Here is a 23,675-nt window from a genome sequence, read left to right as displayed (position 1 = left end):
AAAGCCAGAAGTCTCACAATTAGATTCACTTGGACAGAGTAAACTAAACTATGCTGCAAGGCAATTAAAAATAACACTGAGTAAGTTCACGCTCATGGGAAAGATTCCAGGGTAAAAAGCCCACTTGACATTTGTTGGGTTTTGTGGTTTGGGAAAAAGTCTAGTTCTAATTTTAGAGCCAGGTAACGAAATTTCTATCTGGAATTATATAAAGAACATGATCTTGATGTTAGACATAATATTTTCTCTAATTATCTTCCAAAGGGATGAATAAAACCCTTTCACTGAATTGAATATTCAGTGAAACAAATAATTCCATGACTTCAAAAACACATTGTCATACATGTAGAACCAAATAATTACTTGGTGTAAAATTGGATTCAAATGCATTTTTCAGATCAGTACATAGGGTTTCAGATACCTTGGTGACTGTGGCAAAGGAAGAGCATACAGCTTTCTGGTGATGATATAATAGAACACGCACGGGAGCTGGAAAGAGCTGCCAAAAGAAAACAAGTTGTCAAGTTGACCTCAAAAACTCCTCCCCATTGTTTGCCTCAGGTTTCTCATCCATAGAGTAAGTGTTTGATCTGAAACCGCCTTTCCTGAGGGAAGTTTTCACAGAACACTGTTTTCACGGGATGTTAGTAGTACCTGTGTAGTTGTCAAATGCATCTGGAGAAAACCGGGGTCGACAAAGTTGTTGCTTGTGCAGTTCCTCACATGATGTGTGTGGTCTCATTGCACACCAAATCCACACTTCTCCCCAGAACATTCCCCTCTGGGACACAGCATGCAGTGTTTCCCAAACTTTCAACATAAGATTACTTTGAAAGCCCCTCATTATGATGACATTGTACAGTTCAATGAAACCTAGCAGGACCCATGGGGTTCTTGGACACAAGCCTTTCTGTGTCCCCTATTTCTTGATTACAGGAAATAATCTTCATTTAGCCTCCATGACCTTCCCTGAGTTCCAAAGGGCAGGTTCAAACAGATGCTAATCAGGGAAGGGAGGGGAATGCAGAGACAAGGGAGGAGCAGTCAAGAAAAAATAATGCAGCTTTGGGGCAGGGGCCCGGTTCCCCCTCAAGGTATATACATAACAATATCATTGAGCTGTTTTGCAGGTACTGAAACCACGCCCCCCCCCCAGGTGGAAGAAGTTAACTATGCTGCCCACAAGCCCGTAGACCCCAGACCAGTTATAACCAGAAGGTGACTCCCAATTACCTCACCACCAAGCAATCAAAAGACTGTCCACGAACTGATCACACCCTCTTTTAATCATTACTATAAAACTCCTCACTACCCTCTCCAAGTTGGGACACACAGTTCTGAGGGCATTAGCCCACTGTGGCCCCCTTTCCTGGCAAAGCAATAAAGCTATTCTTTTCTACTTCACCCAAACTCTGTGCCCGAGGTTCAACTTGGTATCTGTGTGCAGAGGCTGAATTTCAGCTACATCGATCATTCTAAACCCTCCTGTGGTGAGGAGACCCTGAGGGCCAGGCCTGACTTGGGTGATTTCTACACCTTTGATCAACACCCACATGGAATCAGTGAGGTGTTCTCATGCCCTCATTCCACAGACAAGGAAACTCCAGGATTCCCTTCCTAGTCTAACTTATCCCAAAGTTGCTAACCCTTTGTCCAACAAGCCCAACACAAAGAAGAGGGCCTCTCAGATTATTACCAAACCCAAGGTAAGAATTATTAAGCCATCCACCTGTCCTGCAGGTAAGCCCCACCTGTGCTGTTGTAGCAGGTAAGCAGCCATACAAACATGCAAGCCATTTAACCTGAGTGGGTGGGACTATGTCCCAATAAAACATTATATGGGTTGAAGTTTGCTGATCCTTGCTCTATCTGTAGTTAGAGCTGAGAAGTTTGCTCTGAGTCTAATTATTTCATTTCTTTTAATGTAATCTTTCTTCAGTTTTCTGCTTTGTCTGTGGTGATCAGTATCTTGGTATGATCAATTTTATAAATGAGTTCTCCTCAGAACTAATGCTTCCTGAATCTGAGGAGCAATATCTTTAATGAATTCTGGGAGAATTGAAACTATTACCTCTTCAAACATTATCTCCATTTTTTCTGCTTCCCCTCCTGGAACTCATATTAAAATGTATGTTAAAAATGCTTAAATACAACATTGTAAATCAACTATACTTCAATAAAATTTTAAAAAATTCTTCCCTAATCAATGTCACTCATATTCTCTTTCATAATTTCTTTCTTGTTTTTCTCTCGGCTGTATACTTTTTAGATGTTTCTTTCATTCATTAATTCTTAAGCTGGGTGTAACATGCTATTTCATACACTGAGTATTAATTTGTTTTTTATTTCTAGAAGTTATTTTACTTTAAAAATCTGCCTTTCTTTTTCATAGTATTTTGTTCTTTTATGTTTTCCAATTTCATCTTGTATGCCTTTAATCTTTTCAAGAATATTTTATAGTGTTTATTTCATAGTTTTCACTTGACATTTCTGAGGGTCTAACCCTCCAGTTTATTGCTTCTTTTGACTTTCATTCATGATGAATTATTTCCTCCTTTGCCTTTTGACTGTATATTGTGAGTTCATCAGCGACAGTGTTTTATCTATGGGAATCATGTGAGAACATGCCCCTCCAAATAAAGCTTACATATACTTCTTGCCAGAAATCCATGTAAATGTGCCCTAAAGTGATTTGTATGTTAATTTCTCAGCTTGGGAATTACTGTACTCCTCCAATAATAAAAATTTGAACCCCAAATCCATGATAGTTGCAGACAGAATGTTATGAGTTCTAAGACAGGCATTTTCTCCATTGAGAGCTCAGACTGAAGTCGGCAGGGTTTCACTGAGGGTGAAGACCTTTATGTTTCAGATCTGATGTGTGAATCTCAGTTTCAAATATGCACCTGTCTGGGGCCCAAAGACCTCTTCTCCTTACCCAGTATCAGCATTATAACCAAAGCCCTTGAATTACAAACAGCAGTAGCAAATTTCCACAAGGTTGAGCTGCTGAGTCATAGCTCACATTCCCTGTTTGTCATTTCTTTCTTTTCAGTTCCCTGTAAATTGCTTCACATTTTTGCTTTGGTTTCTTTTTCTTTTTCTCTAAAGGAAAAACATGGAATTTAAAGGGTGTTTGTTAAGCTTTATCCTGTACCTTACATGTTGGGGGAAGACAGGGTTTCCAAGACATATATTCTGTATCACTGTAAGAAGAGCAACTTCTGCTTCTTTAATATCTATTGGTTCAGAACCACTTTGGAAACAAATCTAAAGGCACAATGTAAATGTGTTCTCTTTGGAGATAACAGGCCTAGATTTAAATTTAATCTCTGACACTCATCCATTGTTCATTCTTAACCTTACTGAACCCCAATTACCTCCTTTTTGAATCAAAATAATAAATCGTATCTTTATCAGTCAGTTCAGTAGCAGAAAAAAATATTTTAACTGTCTAAAGAAGCAAGGAATTCCACCCAGAGAGTTAGATGCTTACAAAAGTATTGGCAGAGTCAGACAGGCTGGCTCTAGACTTGGCCCCTGGGATTCATGCCCAGAACTGGAGAACTGGCCACTCATTGGAGCTGCTGCCTTTGGGGGGCATGATGTTCACCGTGACACAGGATGAGGAAGCCACTGTACCATGACACAGCCGCACTATACCGGCTAGTCCACATACGCAAAACCCAAGCCTGATGCACACCCTCGGCCTTGCTTCTGGACACCGACTAGTGACCAGGAACTGGAAGGCGGCTGATGACAAAGCCAGCAGCACCCACACCATTGCCTTCCAAATCTGTGCAAGGACTTCTGACTGGAGTAATAAATCACATTCAGAATTCTATCTGCAGTGCAGTATGGCAAAGGTAGTGTCTAGCTTTCCAGGCTCTTCAGGACAGGATGCCAAGAGAGCCAACTCATGATATTCACTCAAGGTTTATGAAACAATGCGTGTGGAATGCTTGGCACTGAGCCTGGCAGACAGCAAATGCCCTTTTAGCTTCCAGTGCCCCGAGTGCTTCAAGGCCATTGCCCAGTGAGGCGAAATTTGTGCCACCTCAGAGGTTCCTCAGCCATGAACACATGGGGCTCACTCACTCATGCAGGCATTAATTTCACCAAAACCTGATAGGTTTTTTGAAAATAGACATGAGATGTTGATTTAGGAATTGAGCCCATGGTTCTCCTCCACAGGGTCCAGTACTTGGCCACTCAGACAGGGATTAATGCACCAACACTAGCAGCTTCAGTGTCAGCTCTGAAGGCTGTCACTGTGTCCAAAGTAGAGAAAGCACTGTTCCAAATGATGGCCTACTTGCAGTAGTGCAGAGCGCAAGCAGCTTGGCACCTGCATTCCTGGGACACAAAGCCCCAAGGCCAAGGGTGTCCCTGAGCAGCGCCAGCCAGATTAGGGTCAGGCTCCTCATCCAGAGCCATCTTTACCTTCTGCTGGTGTGAAATGCTGCTCCTAACACCTCCTTCTGCATCATGTATAACGTGGAGGTCTGCATGCAGGTGAAAAAGGAGCATAAACACTCTAGCTGAAGGTATTTGATACAAAAGAAGTAAACAAAAATTATGTAAATTTTATAATATAATAAAATAATAAATAATAAAATAAAACTTCCCTAAATACCCTTCTCCTAACACTGTGAAGTGTATGTTTACAAATTATTATTAAATAGACGAGTTAGACAATTATGCATATGCATAATTATGCAATTATACTCTGAAGTGCTTCAATGTAGGAGAATTTTAAGCAGACACAAGGGACAATAAAGCAGAAAAGGTTTCTATGCTGCATGACTCAGCATGGCATTGACCAGTTCATCTGTGACCCACATCCAAGGCTGGGAAAGTCAGAGCTGTCACAGAGAGTCCTCTGGTTCACTGTTTCCACGTTCATTTCACCTAATTCCCAGAGTGACTTCTGAGGCTGGCACAGGCTACTCACCTGACAGCTTCATTTGTTCCTGGAGAGAGCTACAAGCCCAGACATTTTAAGGTAGATCTTGTTTCATTTGGGTGTAATAGCATCCATTAGAAGTCTGGGTCCCAGAAATCAATATCATCCTTATAAAAATATCAGAATTGATTACAAAAAAGATGACTGAAAAAAATAAGGCACAGACATATGTTTTGCAAAGATGTATAAAGGCTTTATGACCAAATATTCAATATGTGTAACATCACCATCTTTTGGGAGCACAGGGGTTTCCGCCTACACTGCACTGGCTGGAGTTTCTCATAACAAGCTTGGGGAAATTGGACTCAAGAGGACACGTCTTCTTCCTGGGAAACCTCTTATATTGAGCTTCCATTCAAAACCAGAATCATTGTTGTAAGTCTTCTCTTTGCTAGCTAGGTGTTTTCCCATGCCTCCAAAATAAGGGAGCAAATTGGCAAACACTGGGTAGAGATATTTCCATCCAGCTCCTTCTGAAATGTTTCACTCTGAACACATTTGCATCTTTGCTGGGGATCCTTTTAGTGTGTCCACTGACTCTGACATCAACACCATAGGCCATACTTGTCACCATTACAAAGATTCTAACAGAGGCATGTGCAAGCCAAGCTCTCCCAAGTCAAGGGCCACCTGCTTCAGAATCCCCAGGGAACAGGCGGCATGTTAAACCAAGAGGAAGTAAAAACTGGGCATGAGTGTCACTTTCTACTTGGTTTCAATTCTTATTTTTTCATCTTATTTTTCCTCACTGAGGAAACTTTCTAATGGTAATAATACATATTTGTTGAACATAAAAAGTGCCAGGCATAAATAGACATTTTGCCGAAGAAGATATACAAATGGCCAAAAAGCACATGAAAAGATGCTCAGCATTACTAATCATTGGGGAAATGTAAGTCAAAACTGCCGTGGATACTACCTCACACCCAACAGGATAATTGTTATAAAAAATAACAACAACAACAGAAAATAAGATTTGGTGAGGATGTGAAGAAATTGGAATCCTCATGCATTGATGATGGGAATGTAAAATGTTACAGCCACTGTGGAAAACAGTATTACAGTATTACAGTTCCTAAAAATATTACCATCTGATCTGGCAATTCCATTTCTGAGCAATTATCCAGAAGAAGTGAAAGCAGGGACTCAAGCAGATATTTATACACCCATTGCATAGTAGCATTATTCACAATAGCCAAAAGGAAATAATCCAAATAGCCATCAACAGACGACTAGATAAACAAAATGTGGTCTATCCATACAATGGAATATTATTCAGTCTTTAAAAAGAAGGTAATTTTAACACATGCTACGACACAGGTAAACCTTGAAGACACTACTCTAAGTAACATAAGCCAGGCACAAAAGGACAAATATTGAATGATTCCGCTTATATGAGGTCCCTAAAGTAGTCAAGTTCATACAGACAGAAAGTAGAATGGTGGTTGCCAGGGACTGGGGGTCGTGGGGGGGTAATGAGGAGATGTTAGTTAGGTAGAGTTTGAGAAAAAGAAAAAGTTCTAGAGATGGTTACTGGTGATGGTTTCACAACAGTGTGAATGTACCTAATGTCACTGAACTGTAATCTAAAAGCAGTTAAGATGGTAAAATTTATATTATGTATATTTTACAAGTGAAAAAAAAATGTTTTTGCACAGACATTTTGCTTAGTGGCTCTTATACCCTATCACCTTACTTGGAATTCTCCCAGAACCTCTCCTAACAGGTGTCACCAGCCTCACGTGGCAGATGAGGAGATGTGACATACAGACTTATGGCCCGAGCACCCACAGCAGGTCACTGAACCCCAGGACACCTGCTCATTCAATCACGAAGAAAAGCCAGGCAACAGCAACACTGCAATGCCACCACACAGCGTGCAGAGCAATGCAGGCACTCAGACTGCAGGCCTCTATGTGCTCTTTGGAAAACGGGCCTCAGGCACATGTGTCTCCAGCCTAGCAACCTGAACAGCTCTCCAGCCAGGTCTAAAGGGGTGAAACCCCTCCTCATTTAGAGACTACACAGGGGGGTTGCTCAAATCTCAGAGCAACTCAGCTATGCCATGAAATATCTATGCAAGTAGGAAGCCAGTCTACAAGGCCAATGCTTGTGGAAGGAGCCTAGCTGTTTAGGTGTGTTGCTTTTACTTAATTAAAATGATATTTAATATGTATGTCTTCCCCTCTTTGGCGTTTTCCTAAATGTCCTAACACACTGATTAAGTGATGTGATTTTATTCACTCAAGTGTTACTGATTAACTACTACATGCAAGAAAATCTTAAAAGGCAAAAGTTTCACATCCTATTCTCAAGAAATCTATATCCCCCTAAATTGAAATTCTCATCTTCTTTCCTCACTCTCTACTAAATTGGCCAGAAAGAAGAGATGCATGAAAGATGGCATCTAAAACCCAACCCAGAAAACCAGGTTCTATGCAGCTAGTGATCCACTGCCCAGTATGCAGAGTTTAAAGGGTGAAATCATTCATTTTTGTTTGAAATTCTTTTCAGCCATTATAGAGGTTCTTTGTTGTTGTTGTTATTGAGGTAACACTGACTGATAACATTATATAAGTTTCATGTGTACGTAATATTTCTATTTCTCTATAGCCTACAACCACCACCAAAAATTTGTTTTTTACCCATCAAATACAGTTGAACCCCTTTATCCATTTCATCCTCCCCACCCCTACCCCTCTGGTAACCACTACTCTGTTCTCTGTATCTATGCATTCATTTTTGTTTGGTTTGATTTGTTCATTTATTTTTGTTTATTTATTAGTTTTTTTTATATTCTATGTACAGGTAAAAGAAATTGAAGACAACACAAATACATGGAGAGATATCCTGTGCTCTTGTATTGGAAGAACTAATATTGTTAAAAGGACCATACTACCCAAAGCAATCTACAGGCTCAATGCAAACCCCATCAAAATACCAAGGAGGTTTTTCACAGAATTAGAACAAAAAATTATAAAATTTGTATGGAATCACAAAAGACCCAAAACAGCCTGAACAATCCTGAGAAAAAAGAACAAACCTGGAGGTATCACAGTCCCTGATTTCAAACTATATTACAAAGCCAGAGTAACCAAAACAGCACTGTATTGACACAAAAACAGACACATAGATAAATGGAACAGAATTGAGAGCCCAGAAAAAAACACACGCATATATGGACAATTAATTTATGACAAAGGAGCAAAGGACATACACGGAGAAAGGACAGTCTCTTCAATAAATAGTGTTGGGAAAATGGGGACAGCTACCTGAAAACAAATGTAACTAGACCACTATCTCACACCATACACAGAAGTTAACTCAAAATGGATTAAAGACTTGAATGTAAGACCTGAGACCATAAAACTCCTAAAGGAAAACACAGGCAGTACACTCTTTGACATTTGTCTTAGTAATATCTTTCTAGATATGTCTCCTCAGGCAAAGGAAGCAAAACAAAAATAAGCAACTGGGACTACATCAAACTAAAACACTTCTGCACAGCAAAGGAAACCATTAATAAAATAAAGACAGGCTACTGAATGGGAGAAAATATTTGTAAATGATATAACTCATAAGAGGTTAATATCCAAAATATGTAAAGAACTCACATAATTCAACACCAAAGAATCAAACAACTGGGGAGGAGTTAAGATGGTGGAATAGGAGGAAACGGAATTCACCTCTCCTCACAAGTACATCAAGAATACATGTACAAATGGAACAATTCTCACAGAACACCTGCTGAACACTAGCAGAAGACCTCAGACACCTAAAAGGACAAGAAAATCCCCACACAACTGGGTAGGATGAAAGAAAGAATAAAAAAGAAAAGAGGAAATGGGAAGGAACAAGCACCCCTGGTGGGGAACTGAAGAAATCAAAGAAGAAATCAAAAAATACCTAGAAACAAATGACAATAAGAACACAACAACCCAAAATCTATGTGATGCAGCAAAAGCAGTTCTGAAAGGGAAGTATATAGCAATACAATCCCACCTCAAGAAACAAGAAAAATCTCAAACAATCTAACTTTATACCTAAAGCAACTAGGAAAAGAAGAACAACAACAAAAAACCCAGGAGACTCAAGATGGCAGAGGAGTAGGTGGACGTGGAGTTCACCTCTCTCCATGGATGCATCTATAGATGCAACAATTCTCACAGAACACCCACTGAAAACTAGCAGAAGACCTTGGACACTGGAAAGAACTATAAAGATCCCTGCATAACTGGGTACGATGGAAAAAAAGAAGGGAGAAAGAGGAGGAGAGGAAGCGGGATGGGACCTGCACACTGGGGCGGGGGAGCTGAAGCAGAGGAGAGATTCCCAAATTTGGGGAAACCCTGTCTCTGATGGGGAAATCAAGTGGGACAGAAGGGAAGCATTCGAGGCTGTTGGAAGAGGGTGAAGCTGCCAATCTGTGGCAGATGGGACAGAATGAGAAATACACAGATGGTCCGTACCACAGCCCTACATGCCGCAGACTGGGACATGCTTCACAGGTGTGCAAGGGGACTGGGAGCTGGAGCGTGGGGATTGGAGAACAGGCCTGGAGTGACAACTGCTGTTGGCTGTGGGGAGATGGACTGAGGGGACAGGAGGGAGGAAATCCTCAGCAGGGAATGCCTATGGAGGAAGACTGGACTGCCATGGAAGCAGGGCGTTATGCTGAGTCACACAGGGGAAGGAACCACTATTGTAACCTCTCTCTCCCCACACACCGGCATCTGCCTATGACAATAAAAGAAGCACACTGAGGACTATCTCTTGTGCATCAACTGCCAAGCAATAAGAAAAACCCCCTCAGAGCTGGCCCTCATGCGCCGACTGCAGGGCAATTAAAACAAAAAAAAACCCTCTCAGGGCTGACCCTTACACCCCTGCTGCCAGGTGCCAGAAAAACCCCAGCCGGGGCTGGCCCTCACTTGCCTTATGCCAGGTACGAGAAAAGGCCAAAACTAATGCCATATCTCTTGCACCCATGGCTGCTGGCTTCCATGTGCATTTGGTGCCGCCAGGGCTCTGCGATGCAAGCAATCATACCACATCTGCACACTGTCCTAACAGGGACTGACCCAAGAGCTCCAAGACAGCTTCAGGACCATACTCTTGTGGGTGGACCACATGCAGAGGTGGGGATAAAACCAAAGCTGAACCCCAGGGATGGCGTGACTAAGGAAGAAGATCAAAAATCTTTCCATCAGATGTACAAGCTGCAGATTAAATTCCTGCTATCAGCTAGGTAGACTCTGCATCTATGGGATACCTGAATAGACAATGAGTGTTCCCTCAAATGAAAACAGTCTAGCTCTGGTAGCTGTGGACTTTGGGGACAGCACAAACAGGAATTGGGCCAGATAAGAGTCTGAGTGGTCCCCACAGAGCCCACAGCAGGTCTAGAGACCAGCCCAGAGGCAGAGGAGAGGCTCTTGGGGAGGCGGAGGTGGGCTGTGGCTCATGGTGTGTGCAAGGACACTTACAGCAGAGACCCCAGGGAAACATAATTATTACTATTAATTCTATTATGTTTTGATTCATTCTGTTGTTGGTCCTTTTTTTTGGCTTCTTTTTCTTTCTTTTTTTGTTTGTTGTTGATTTAGTCTTTTGGTTTCTTTGTTTTGTTTGTTTTTTAGTCTTTTGGGATCTCTGTTTTATAACATATTTTTATTTTTTTTAAAATACATTTCTATTTTTACTCTGCTTTTCTGTTGTTCTGTGTTCTTTTCCTTTATTTTTTCTTCCTCTCTTTCTTTAATATATTTTTCTTTTTATTTTTTGTATATTTCCATTTCTACTTTGCTTTTTTGTGGCCCTGTGTTTTTTCCCTTTTTATTTTATTTTATTTTATTTTATTTTATTATTACTATTTTTAAGATCATTTTTATTGGTTTGTTCTGTTTCCTTGCTTTATTCTTCAGTTGGCATGCTGCTTTGGTTTTGTTTTTAGGTTACGTGTTTTTGTTAGTTTTAATCCTAATTGTTTGATTTCATTTTTGAGTTCTTCTATTTGTCCGGTTGTTCTCTTGCTTTTTGTTTTACTTGGCTCTATTTTTGTTTCTTTTACGTGTGTGAGTGTTTCCTTGTTTCTGTGTTTGTTTGTTTGATTTTGTTTTTACCATTTCTCTGGGGTTTTCTTTGTCTTTTTCCTTTTCTTTAATATATTTTCTTTTTCTTTTTTTTTTTAATATTTTTGTTTCTACGTTGCTTTTCTGTTGTTCTGTCTTCTTTCCCCTTTCTCTTTCTTTTTTTTTTATACCATTTTCGTTGGTTTGTTTTGTTTCTTTCTTCATTCTTCAGTTGGCACTCTGCTTTGGTTTTGTTTTTCAGTTTTGGGTTCTTGTCAGCTTTCTTCTTAATTGTTTGATTTCATACTTGGGTTCTTTTGTTTGTCTGGTTGTTCCCTTGCTTTTTGATTTATTTGGTTCTGTTTTTGTTTCTTTTGTGTGTGTGTGTGTTTCCTTGTTTCTGTTTCTCTTTGTTTGATTTTACTTTTTACCATTTGTCTGGGGTTTTGTTAGTCTTTTTTTTTTTTTTAATCCCTTTTATTGTCAGGATGAGTGACTTCTGGGGTCTTGGTCCCTCGACCAGTAGTTGGGCCTGAGGCTCTGGAGTGGGATCACCAAGTCCAGGATGCTGGACCACTAGAGAATTCCCAGCCCGAGGGAAGGTTAATCACTGAGAGTGCTCACTGAGGCCTCTATCTAAATCCAAGACCTGGCTCCACTCAACTGCCAGGAGCTCCCAGTGCTGGACGCCTCACACCAAACAATAAACAAGATAGGAACACAAACCCACCAATCAGAACACAGACTACCTAAAGTCATACTAAGCTCACAGACACCCCAAAACACACCACCTGACATGGCCCTGCTCATCAGAGGGAAAAGACTCAACTCCACCCACCCAGAACGTAGGAACCAGTCCCTCTCATCAGGAAGCCTATACAAGACACTGGAAAAACCCCACCACTGGGGGCACAGAACAGAAGCAAGAGGGATTACGACCCTGCAGCCTAGGGAAGGAGACCTCAAATACTGTAAATTAGACAAAATGAGAAGATAGAGAAATATCTTACAGGAAAAGGAGCAAGATAAAACTCACAAGACCAGATACATGAAGAGGAAATAGGCAAACTACCTGAAAAAGAATTCAGAGTAATGATAGTAAAAATGACCCAAAATCGTGGAAATAGAATAGAGAAAATATAAGAAACGTTTAACAAGGACCTAGAAGAAGTAAAGAGCAAACAAACAGTAATGAAAACAAAATAACTGAAATTTAAAATATTGTAGAAGGAATCAATAGCAGAATAACTGAGGCAGAAGAATGGATAAGTGAGCTAGAAGATAGAATGGTAAAAATAACTGTCACAGAGCAGAATAAAGAAAAAAGAATGAAAAGAATGGAGGACAGTCTCAGAAACCTCTGCGACAACATTAAGTGCATTAACATTCAAATTATAGGCATCACAGAAGAAGAAGAAAAAAAGAAAGGGTCTGAGAAAATATTTGAAGACATTAGAGTTGAAAACTTCTCCAACATGGGAAAGGAAATAATCAAGTCCAGGAAGCACAGAGAGTCCCATACAGGATAAACCCAAGGAGAAACACGCTGAGACACATATTAATCAAACAAAAATTAAACAGAAGGAAAAAATATTAAAAGCAGCAAGGGAAAAGCAACAAATAACATACAAGGGAATCCTTATAAGGTTAACAACTGATCTTTCAGTAGAAACTCTACAGGCCAGAAGGGAGTGTCCAGATATATTTAAAGTGATGAAAGGGAAAAAACTACAACTGAGATTACTGTACCCAGCAAGGCTCTCATTCAGATTCAACAGAGAAATCAAAACCTTTACAGACAAGCAAAAGTTAAGAGAATTCAGCACCACCAAACCAGCTTTACAACAAATGCTAAAGGAACTTCTCTAGGCAGGAAACACAGGAGAAGGAAAAGACCTGAAAAGACAAACTCAAAACAATTAAGAAAATGGTAATAGGAATATACATATCGATAATTACCTTAAATTTAAATGGATTAAATACCCCAACCAGAAGACACAGACTGGCTGAATGGATACAAAAACAAGACCCATATATATGCTATCTAGAAGAGACCCACTTCAGACCTAGGGACACATACAGACTGAAAGTGAGGGGATGGAAAAAGATATTCCATGCAAATGGAAATCAGAAGAAAGCGGGTATAGCAATTCTCATATCAGACAAAATAGACTTTAAAATAAAGACAATTACAAAAGACAAGGAAGGACACTGTATGATGATCAAGGGATCAATCCAAGAGGAAAATATAACAATTGCAAATATCTGTGCACCAAATATAGGAGCACCTCAGTACATAAGGCAAATGCTAACAGCCATAAAAGGGGATATCAACAGTAACACAATAATAGTAGATGACTTTGACACCCCACTTTCACCAATGTACAGATCATCCAAAATGAAAATAAATAAGGAAACACAAGCTTTAAATGACACATTAGACCAGATGGACTTAATTGATATTTATAGGACATTCCATCTAAAAACAACAGAATACACTCTCTTCCCAAGTGCACACAGAACATTCTCTGGGATAGATCACATCTTGGGTCAAAAATCAAGCCTCAGTGAATTTAAGAAAATTGAAATCATATCAAGCATCTTTTCAGACCACAACAATATAAGACTAGATGTCAATTACAGGAATAAAACTGTAAAAAATACAAACACACGGAGGCTAAACAATATGCCACTAAACAACCAGGAGATCACTGAAGAAATAAAAAAAATACCTAGAAACAAATGACAATGAAAACACGATGACCCAAAACCTATAGGATACACAAAAGCAGTTCTAAAAGGGAAGTTTATAGCAATAAAATCCTACCTTAAGAAACAAGAAAAATCTCAAATAAAGAACCTAATCTGACACCTAAAGCAATTAGAGAAGAATGAAAAAAAATACCAACCAAAATTAGCAGAAAGAAAGAAATCATAAAGATCAGATCAGAAATAAATGTAAAAGAAATGATGGAAACAATAGCAAAGATCAATAAAACTAAAAGCTGGTTCTTTGAGAAGATAAACAAAATTGATCAACCATTAGCCAGATTCAACAGGAAAAAAAAGGGGAAAGACTCAAATCAACAGAATTGGAAATGAAAAAGGAGAAGTAACAACTGACACCACAGAAATACAAAGGATCATGAGAGACTACTATAAGCAACTATATGCCAGTAAAATGGAAAACCTGGAAGAAACAGACAAACTCTTAGAAAAGTACAACCTTCCAAGACTGAATCAGGAAGAAATAGAAAACATGAACAGACCAAGCACAAGCATGAAATTGAAACTGATTAAAAATCTTCCAGCAAACAAAAGCCCAGGGCCAGATAGTTTCACAGGCGAATTCTATCAAACATTTAGAGAACAGCTAACACCTATCCTTCTCAAGCTCTTCCAAAATATAGCAGAGGAGGAAGACTCCCAAACTCATTCTATGAGGCCACTATCACCCTGATACCAAAACCAGAAAAAGATGTCACACACAAAAAGAGAAAACTACAGGCCAATATCACTGATGAACATAGATGCAAAAATCCTGAACAAAATACTAGCAAACAGAATCTAACAGCACATTAAAAGGATCATACACCATGATCAAGTGGGATTTATCCCAGGAATGCAAGGATTCTTCAAAATACCCTAATCAATCAATGTGATACACCTTATTAACAAATTGAAAATAAAAACCATATGATCATCTCAATAGATGCAGAAAAAGCTTTTGACAAAATTCAGCACCCATTTATGATAAACACTCTCCAGAAAGTGGGCACAGAGGGAACCTATCTCAACATAATAAAAGCCATATATGACAAAGAAGCAAAGAAGAAAACATCATTCTCAATGGTGAAAAACTGAAAGCGTTTCCTCTAAAATCAGGAGGAAGACAAGGATGTCCATTCTTGCCACTTTTATTCAACATAGTTTTGGAAGTTCTGCCCACAGCAATCCGAGAAGAAAAAGAAATAAAAGAAATCCAAAATGGAAAAGAAGAAGTAAAATTGTCACTGTTTGCAGATGACCTGATACTCTACATAGAAAATCCTAAAGATGACACCAGGAAAATACTAGAGCTAATCAATGAATTTGATAAATTTTCAGTATACAAAATTAATACACAGAAATCTCTTACATTTCTATACACTAAAAACAAAAGATCAGAAAGAGGATTAAAGAAGCTACCAAATTTACCACTGCAACAAAAAGAATAAAATACCTAGGTATAAACTTACCTAAGGAGGCAAAAGACCTGTACTCAGAAAACTATAAGATACTGATGAAAGAAATCAAAGATGACACACACAGATGGAGAGATATACCATGTTCTTGGATTGGAAGAATCAATATTGTGAAAATGACCATACTATCCAAAGCAATCTACAGATTCAGTGCAATCCCTATCAAATTACCAATGGCATTTCTCACAGAATTAGAACAAAAAACTTTATAATTTGTATGGAAACACAAAAGACCCTGAATAGCCAAAGCAATCTCAAGAAAGAAAAACGGAGCTAGAGGGATCAGGCTCCCCAACTTCAGACTATAATACAAAGCTACAGTAATCCAGACAATATGGTACTGGAACAAAAACAGAAATACAGATCAATGGAACAGGATAGAAAACCCAGAGATAAACCCATGCACCTATGGTCACCTAATCTATGACAAAGGAGGCAAGAATATACAATGGAGAAAAGACAGCCTCTTCAATAAGTGGTGCTGGGAAAACTGGACAGCTACATGTAAAAAGCTTAAATTAGAACACTCCCTAACACCATACACAAAAATAAACTCAAAATGGATTAAAGACCTAAATGTAAGGCCACACACTATAAAACTCTTAGAGGAAAACATAGGCAGAACACTCTTTGAGATAAATCTCAGCAAGATCTTTTTTGACCCACCTCCTAGAGTAATGGAAATAAAATAAAAAATAAACAAAAATGACATAATTAAACTTAAAAGATTTTGCACAACAAAGGAAACCATAAACAAGACAAAAAGACAACTCTCAGAATGGGAGAAAAGATTTGCAAATGAAGGAACTGACAAGGAATTAATCTCCATAATATATAAATAGCTCATTCAGCTTAATATCAAACAAACAACCCAATCAAAAAATGGGTGGTGGGGCTTCCTTGGTGGCGCAGTGGTTGAGAGTCTGCCTGCCAATGCAGGGGACACGGGTTCGGGCCCTGGTCTGGGAGGATCCCGCATGCCGCGGAGCGACTGGGCCCGTGAGCCACAGCTACTGAGCCTGCGCCTCTGGAGCCTGTGCTCCGCAACAGGAGAGGCCGCGATGGTGAGAGGCCTGCGCATTGCGATGAAGAGTGGCCCCCGCTTGCCGCAACTGGAGAGAGCCCTCGCACAGAAACGAAGACCCGACCCAGCCAAAAATAAATAAATAAGTAATTTTTAAAAACTTAAAAAAAAAAAAAAAAATGGGTGGAAGACCTAAATAGACATTTCTCCAAAGAAGATATGCAGATGGCCAACAAACACGAGAAAATTTGTTCCTCACTAATTATTAGAGAAATGCAAATCAAAACTACAATGAGGTATCACCTTACAGTGGTCAGGATGGCCATTATCAAAAAATCTAGAAACAATAAATGCTGGAGAGGGTGTGCAGAAACAGGAACCCTCCTACACTGTTGGTGGGAATGTAGATTGATACAGTCACTATAGAGAACAGTGTGGAGGTTCCTTAAAAAACTAAAAAAAAAAACTACTGTATGACCGAGCAATCCCACTCCTGGACATATACCTGGGGAAAACCATAATTCAAAAAGATACATGCACTCCAATATTCATTGCATGTCCTACATGTCCATCAACAGAACAATGGATAAAGAAGATGTGGTACATATATACAATGGAACATTACTCAGCCACCAAAAGGAATGAAATTGTGCAATTTGCAGAGACCTGGATAGACCTAGAGACTGTCACACAGAGTACGTAAGTCAGAAAGAGAAAAACAAATATCATATAATATTGCTTATATGTGGAATCTAGAAAAATGATACAAATGAACTTATTTTCAAAACAGAAATAGAGACACAGATGTAGAGAATGAATGTATGGATACGTGGAGGGGGGATGGATGAATTGGGAGAATGGGATTACTCCAATATTTGGTTAACATGCCTGAATAATAGGCCCCCACATGGTTCACACCCTAACCCCTGGAACCTGGGAGCATTACCTTACATGGCAAAAAGGACTTGAGAGGTGTGAATAAGTTAAGGCTCTTTGGATGGAGGACATTTTCCTGGGTAGTACAGATGGATGCAAAGTAAATACAATGGTCCTTATAGGAGGGAAGCAGAAGTGTCAGAGTCAGAGGAGATGTGACAATGGAAGCAGGGACTTGAGAGCTGTGGAGCCAAGAGTTAAGGAATGAAGAACATAGCCCTGCTGATTCACGTAAGACTTCTGACCTCCAAAGTTGTAAGAGAATAAACTTGGGTTTCTTTAAGTCAATAATTTGTTACAGCAGCAATAGAAAACTAGTGCAATACCTTTTCAGTCTATTTATCTATGGCATTGCTCTTGCTCTTTCTGTTTGGGTTTTGTATTTCATTTGTTGAAGAAACAGGGCCACTTGTCCTGCAAAATTTCCCATGTGTTGCATTTGTCTGACCACATCCCTGGGTTGTGTTTAACTTGTTCTTCTATTTTTTCATTTCCTGTAAACTGTAAGTTTGATCTAGAAGCCAAGTCAGATATAAGTAAAGATTGATCGGTGTCTTATGATGTTCCCATAGCCTTTCAACAATGGTTTTTGTGACATTGCCATAAAGGAAGGAAAATGGTCATACTCCCATAACTTCTATAGTTATTGGTTAGATTTATTCCACACAAAGAACCTTTCCTAATCAAATGTCCATGTACTCTTAGGTACAGTTTGAACGGAAAAGGTAGAGTAAATATTTGTTTTTTTAATCAATTTTCAGAAGAATGAATTAATTTTCTGTATCCATCAAAGGAGTTTAATGAACTGTTATTTTTTAAGTTATATAATAATTCCATGGACTTTAACATATTTGATGTATTTTGATTCATTGCAATGATTATTCTTTTGGCTCTTAATTGCCTCCTCTGGCCAGTGGGTGGCCCTGGGTATGGCTGTTGACAGGTATGTTTGGTTCTCTTGCACAGCCTCTGACAGCTCAGCTCCTCTCTGGGTCTCAGGGTGCTGGCCCAAGTGCAGGTTTTCTTTTCCAGTGAAAGGTACTTGTCTGAGACTGTCATTTTTATATGGGATCTCATGCTAAGCTCTCTCTCCCTGGGTGGGTCAAAGCCACAGGTAGTATCAGCATGTGCATGTGAAGAGCCTGGGCTCATGTCCTTGTGCTGGATCTTTATCTGGTCTAAAACTAGTAAAGTGCAGGGGCTGGCTTGCACCAACTCAGAGAGGTGATTGTACTGTTCCAAACCCTGTTTTCATTGTCACACTGGCAGCTTGAAATCAGCCACGGTAGGAGTAATTACACCACGGAAATTGATAAACATAAAAAATAAGAGCTCTTTTCCCTGGGAATATGCTATTAAACATTTACCACACACCTCTGTAAACCCCCACAGGCCACCCAACATTGGCCTGAGTTCCTCATCTGGCTCTAATTTTTTTTTTTCTTTTTGGCTCCTGGGAATTTCCATTAATTTGTTCCATTTACATTTAATGCTACATGTGATCCAAAATGCATTTGTGTTTGTAGCAGGAAAGAAGCCCATCCAGAGTGCCAAGTTGTTAGAAACATCTATAGGTAACTGTGACAGAATTTGAGATAGGGAGAGGGTAAGAGAGAGAGTGAAAATACTAGGCAACTTGGCCACTGCCCCCCACCACACAACTTTCCCACAATGCCTATTTTACAAGGCAATAGTAATTACTACAGCAAACAGGGAAAGTGCTGTGACCAGGGAGTGCAGATTCAGACTCAGGGTACAGGAGAAACTCCTACATGATCTTTGCAAATCAGTGAGAAAAAGATAGGTTAGGCCTCAAATTATAATTAACAATATTAAAATAATTTTAAAATAATTAGAATCTTTAACAAATAAGTTCCAGTTAAAGCACTTCTCAGTTTTTCAAAGGAAATTATAAAAATAAAATAATACAATTTAGATGAATACTTTAATATTGTTTTCACAATCAAATTTCACAAACTGATATGTCATCAAAGCCAAAAGCTAGGAAGAAAAATATTGACGGGGTTTATCCCTATAATATAAAACATATGTCAATTTTTTTTCATGAACAAATAAGACAAGTGACAGAGTTTAAAATATCTTCAATATGTATGGATATTTTTGAACTTGACAAAATGATTCTAAAATTCATTAGACAATAACTGGAAATAAACAGCTGAAAGAGAAAAATGACACAGAACCTACATCAATGAACATTAAAGATTATTATAAAGCTACAACTGTTACAAGAGCATTATTCCAGCTCAGAAATAGACTGGCAGGTAGGGTTAGCCCATCGCATTGCACATAATGTTGGGGCCCAGGGTAGTCCACCCCAAAATATGTTTCTATGGCATATTGATTATTTTGAATTAATTTTTTTAAGAAGCAGCCAATGCAAGAGGGACACTCTCACCCTCCTTTTTTTCTCCCTGAAAGTGTAACAGAGAACAAACCTGACTCCATGTTGGACCTATTACTTTAGCTCTAACGCTTGTGCTCTGTTGCTTGTGCTTAGTCATGCTGGCTCTTCACCTTCTGTAAAAGAATGTTGTCTATAGCCTGAAATATACAGGATAGCCTTCTCAGGGCTCTGACCTTTAAGAGTCCATTCGTATAGAGATAAAAAGTTGCAGAATAGAAAATAACAATTGTCTTATTGGAGGTTTATAGGAACATTGTGACCAGACCTATGTGAATAGCTGCAAGAACAAAGGATTCCTGCACCAAGAAGTTTGCAACAATCAATCACACCTGCTCCCCATCTAGTATAAAAGAAGACTGAATTCGAACTTGGGCAAGATGTTTCTTTGGGACACTTGTCCACCATCTCAGTCTGCTGGCTTTCCAAATAAAGTTGCTATTCCTTGCTCCAAAAACTCATCTCTCAATTGATTGGCCTGTCATGTGGCGAGTAGTAAGAGCTTGAACTCAGTAACAATAGCAGGAAACAAATCTCTGATGTGAAAGGTGCCCTTCCTGTATGTGGAGGTAGAAGGACACCCTTATCACCAAAGATAGGGAATTCAGGAGAGAGGCCTATATAAACAAACCTTGTTACTTCTTTAATTTACTACCTCAAGCCCAAACTCTGTTTAGATTCCTTACTAATTAAGCATGCAAAGCCTAAGTTTCTTTATCCTGTCAATTCTTCACAAATTTATTGTTTCTTTGTCTAAAAAATATAAAAACTGCCTGCTTTGGCTACTTCTTAGGTCCCATTTCTATGAGACCTCCATACACATGAATTAAAACTTGTTTCTTTTTCTGTTATTAATCTGTCTTGTGTCAGTTTTAATTTTAGTCCAGCCACAAGAACTCAAGGGGGATGGAGAGGGGAACTTCCCTCACCCCGATAATAGGAATGTATAAGTAATCATTTTAATGATTGGAAAAAGAAAAAGTTAGAAAAAGTTATTCCATAGATAATGCTGACCCAATTGGTTAACTCTAAAGAGAAGAATAAAGCTAGATTTCATTGTTACAAGACACACTAAAATATATTCTAATGTAAAGTATATCCTAGGTAGTTCTCAGGGTAAAGCTTTTGTAATTAATTCTTGGTGAATTTAAAAATATAAGAAAAATCAGTTAAACAACTAGAGCCAATATAGGACTTTTCTGGAAAATCTCTCTGCTACATATCTGGAAACATAAGACTTGATAAGAATATTGAAATATGGAAACTCACATGTCTGGTGGGTGGGAGTGTGGTTTGAAGGTTCACACTAAGGTTGAGGGTCTGCAAAGACATCAGTCTAATGGCACCCCTCCTAAGACACCTCCCCTGAAAACCAGGGAGACCTGAGCCAGGATGGTCATGGGGGCTTCTATCGAGGTAATGATGAAATGGAACCAGACGAGTGCCCTCAACAGGGAAACATGATAGTGAAACTGAGCAGGGCCCTGCAGGGGTACTGGGCACGGAAGACTTTCTGTCCCCCATTTCCAGTTCACAGGGAACAGACTACAGCCTTCATGACCTTTCCTGAGTTCCAAAGGGCAGATTTGAACTGTTGCTAATCAAGGGAGGAGCAGCCAAGAAAACACCTGAGGCAAGATTAAAGGGACCAGAGAAGCTCATCAAGATTAGGAGTCCGACCACCTGAGATGAGATTAAAGGCGTGCAGACCTTGAACACACCCTAATCTTGTCAGAGACCCCACCCTTGAACCACTGTTGTAAAACCCCTCATCAAATCCTCTGGGATTGGGACACATAGCTTTTTGGGGCAGGAGCCCACTGTGTCCCCCTTTGCCTGCAATACAGCTATTCTTTTCTACTTCACCCAAAACTCTGTCTCCAAGATTTGATTCAGCACCAGTACAGAGATGCTGAGCTTTCAGCGTCAATACCACCTAGTTACATGATAAACTGACAAACAAAATCTACATCTACCAATTCAGAGGAGTCTCCCAAAATATTAAGTGAATAGAGTGAGATTAGATAAAGAATCATAATCCTTATATAAATACCTAAACATACAAATAGAATAGATATTATATATTGTTTAAGAACAAATACATTCTGAGTAAACGCACAAAAAAAGCTTGCACGCTAAAGATGACTTGTCAAATTCAAGGTGGTGGTAACCGCTGTGAGCAAGCCAAGGGGCAGCAATGGGGCTTAATAATAACTCTATTATCAATGTTTCATTTTTTTAAAATGATCTAATGCAAAAGCATAAGCCAATAATGTCTGCTAACTGTAATCAACATGTACCTCAATGTTTGGTATATTTTTCCTTAACTTTCCTGAACTATTTTATAATTAATAATTTAAAACTGATTAAAGAGAAGAAAATACAAAGTTTAGGTGCTCACAAATGAGAAGTACATTTCTAGATCAAACAGGATAAGACATAAAATAAAAATTAGAAAAAAATAAAATAAAATAAAAATTAGAATACCCCAGAAAACACCATCAGACAAACTACAATGCAATTTAAAAGCTGGGGGGGGGGGGGGGGGGAAGCACTTACAAATTTATAAAAGGCATAAAAAATCAGTAAAAGGAATAAATGCCATTTTAGAGAAATGGGCAAAGATAACTGAGAACAAATAAATACAGAAAATTTTTAAATGTTAGACACTTATTGTCACCTAGGCAAGGGATACATTTTTAGAAAAGTAAAAGCAACCTAAAAAAGACACATTTCAAAAGCAAATAACCTCAAAGGAATTTCAGTAAAGCAAGGAGTTAGAGGGTTCAGTTTCAGGTAGAAGACAATCTATATTGTTCCAGGCTTTAGCGTTATTTAGAGATGGAGTAGGAACGATGCTTTGGTGGATGAGGAGGGATGGGGCAGGGAGGGAGCAAACGTTGAAGGGTACAAAGGGAGTGACCAGCCCACTGCATTCTTTGCTAGCAGTTGGAATTTCCTGCTTCTTAATTTTAAGAAATGGAAAACAGTCCATTCTTTAGGGATGCCCCTTTCCATGTTGATATGCTTCGGCAAGAGCAGCTACATCACAACCAGCGTAATACACACAAGGCAAATGTACAAATACTGAGGGTCTACTGTGTGCCAGGCACAGTTCTAGGTGCTAAAGACCCAGCAGTGGACAAAATGGGCCGAGATGTTCTCCTCCAGAAGAAATAAATAAACTCACAGATAGAGAGTAGGAGGTTAGCTGCTGATTACCACCGCTGGCAGCAGAGAAGAGGAGGATGTTTGGGTGTGTATTGGGCATGAAATTTCCCCCTGCCCAGCTTGAGGAGGTGCCCTTGGAGGGCTGAGTCAGGCAGTGTTTGGGCCAGAGGGGATCAGGAGGGAGAAAACAAGTGTGAAATCCTGGGACAGGGCAGGCGTATTCAGGAAATAGCAGAAAGGACATCACCAGGGGTGGCACACACTGAATATCATTCTACAGGATGATATTAAATAATCAAGGAAATGCTCATAAAATATTGCTGAGTATAAAAATAAGGCCGAAAGTATAGGAAGATTATAGTTCTAAATTTCTTTTGTTTAAAAATCTGTATGTGCAGAGAAAATGGTCTACAAAAGTATATGTCAAAAGTTTTAAGTTAAAGTTTTGGTTTAAGAATCTGTATATGCAAAGGGGAAAAAGCATAAAAGAGTATATATAGATAAAATACCAGGGATTCTATTTTGCTGCTGGGTTATTTGTGATTTTCATTTCTTCTCTTTCTGATTCCTAAAACTTCTTGAATACATTTATTTAACTTTTTAAATTTAAGCAAAAATCAAAAATTAATCGACTTCCTTTTCTGACAGTATGGTACACTAAATGTCATAGGGAAGAACAAATGTGACTCCATATTAGATCTGTTTCTTTAACTTTAATCTTTGTATTCTATTGCTTTTGCTTAGAGTTAAGAAAGTTGCCTATAGCCTGAAATGTACAGGATAGCCCATTCCCAAGGCTCTGACCTTTTCTATTCATACAGAGATAAAAAGTTGCAGAACA

The 23,675-nt window shown here is 39.0% G+C and overlaps 1 long non-coding RNA gene across 1 annotated transcript in view; it reads left to right on the top strand.

Annotated features, from left to right (window-relative positions):
• LOC309625552 overlaps positions 1-23,675 on the top strand; it is a 276,776-nt gene that overhangs the window by 88,175 nt on the left and 164,926 nt on the right. The gene's annotated exons all lie outside the window — the stretch shown is intronic.

The sequence above is a fragment of the Balaenoptera borealis genome, assembly GCF_965194805.1.
Source record: "Balaenoptera borealis genome assembly, chromosome: 3".
NCBI lineage: Eukaryota > Metazoa > Chordata > Mammalia > Artiodactyla > Balaenopteridae > Balaenoptera > Balaenoptera borealis.
The sequence above is the reverse complement of the archived record's forward strand: the minus strand, read 5'-3'. Positions and strand labels throughout refer to the sequence as shown.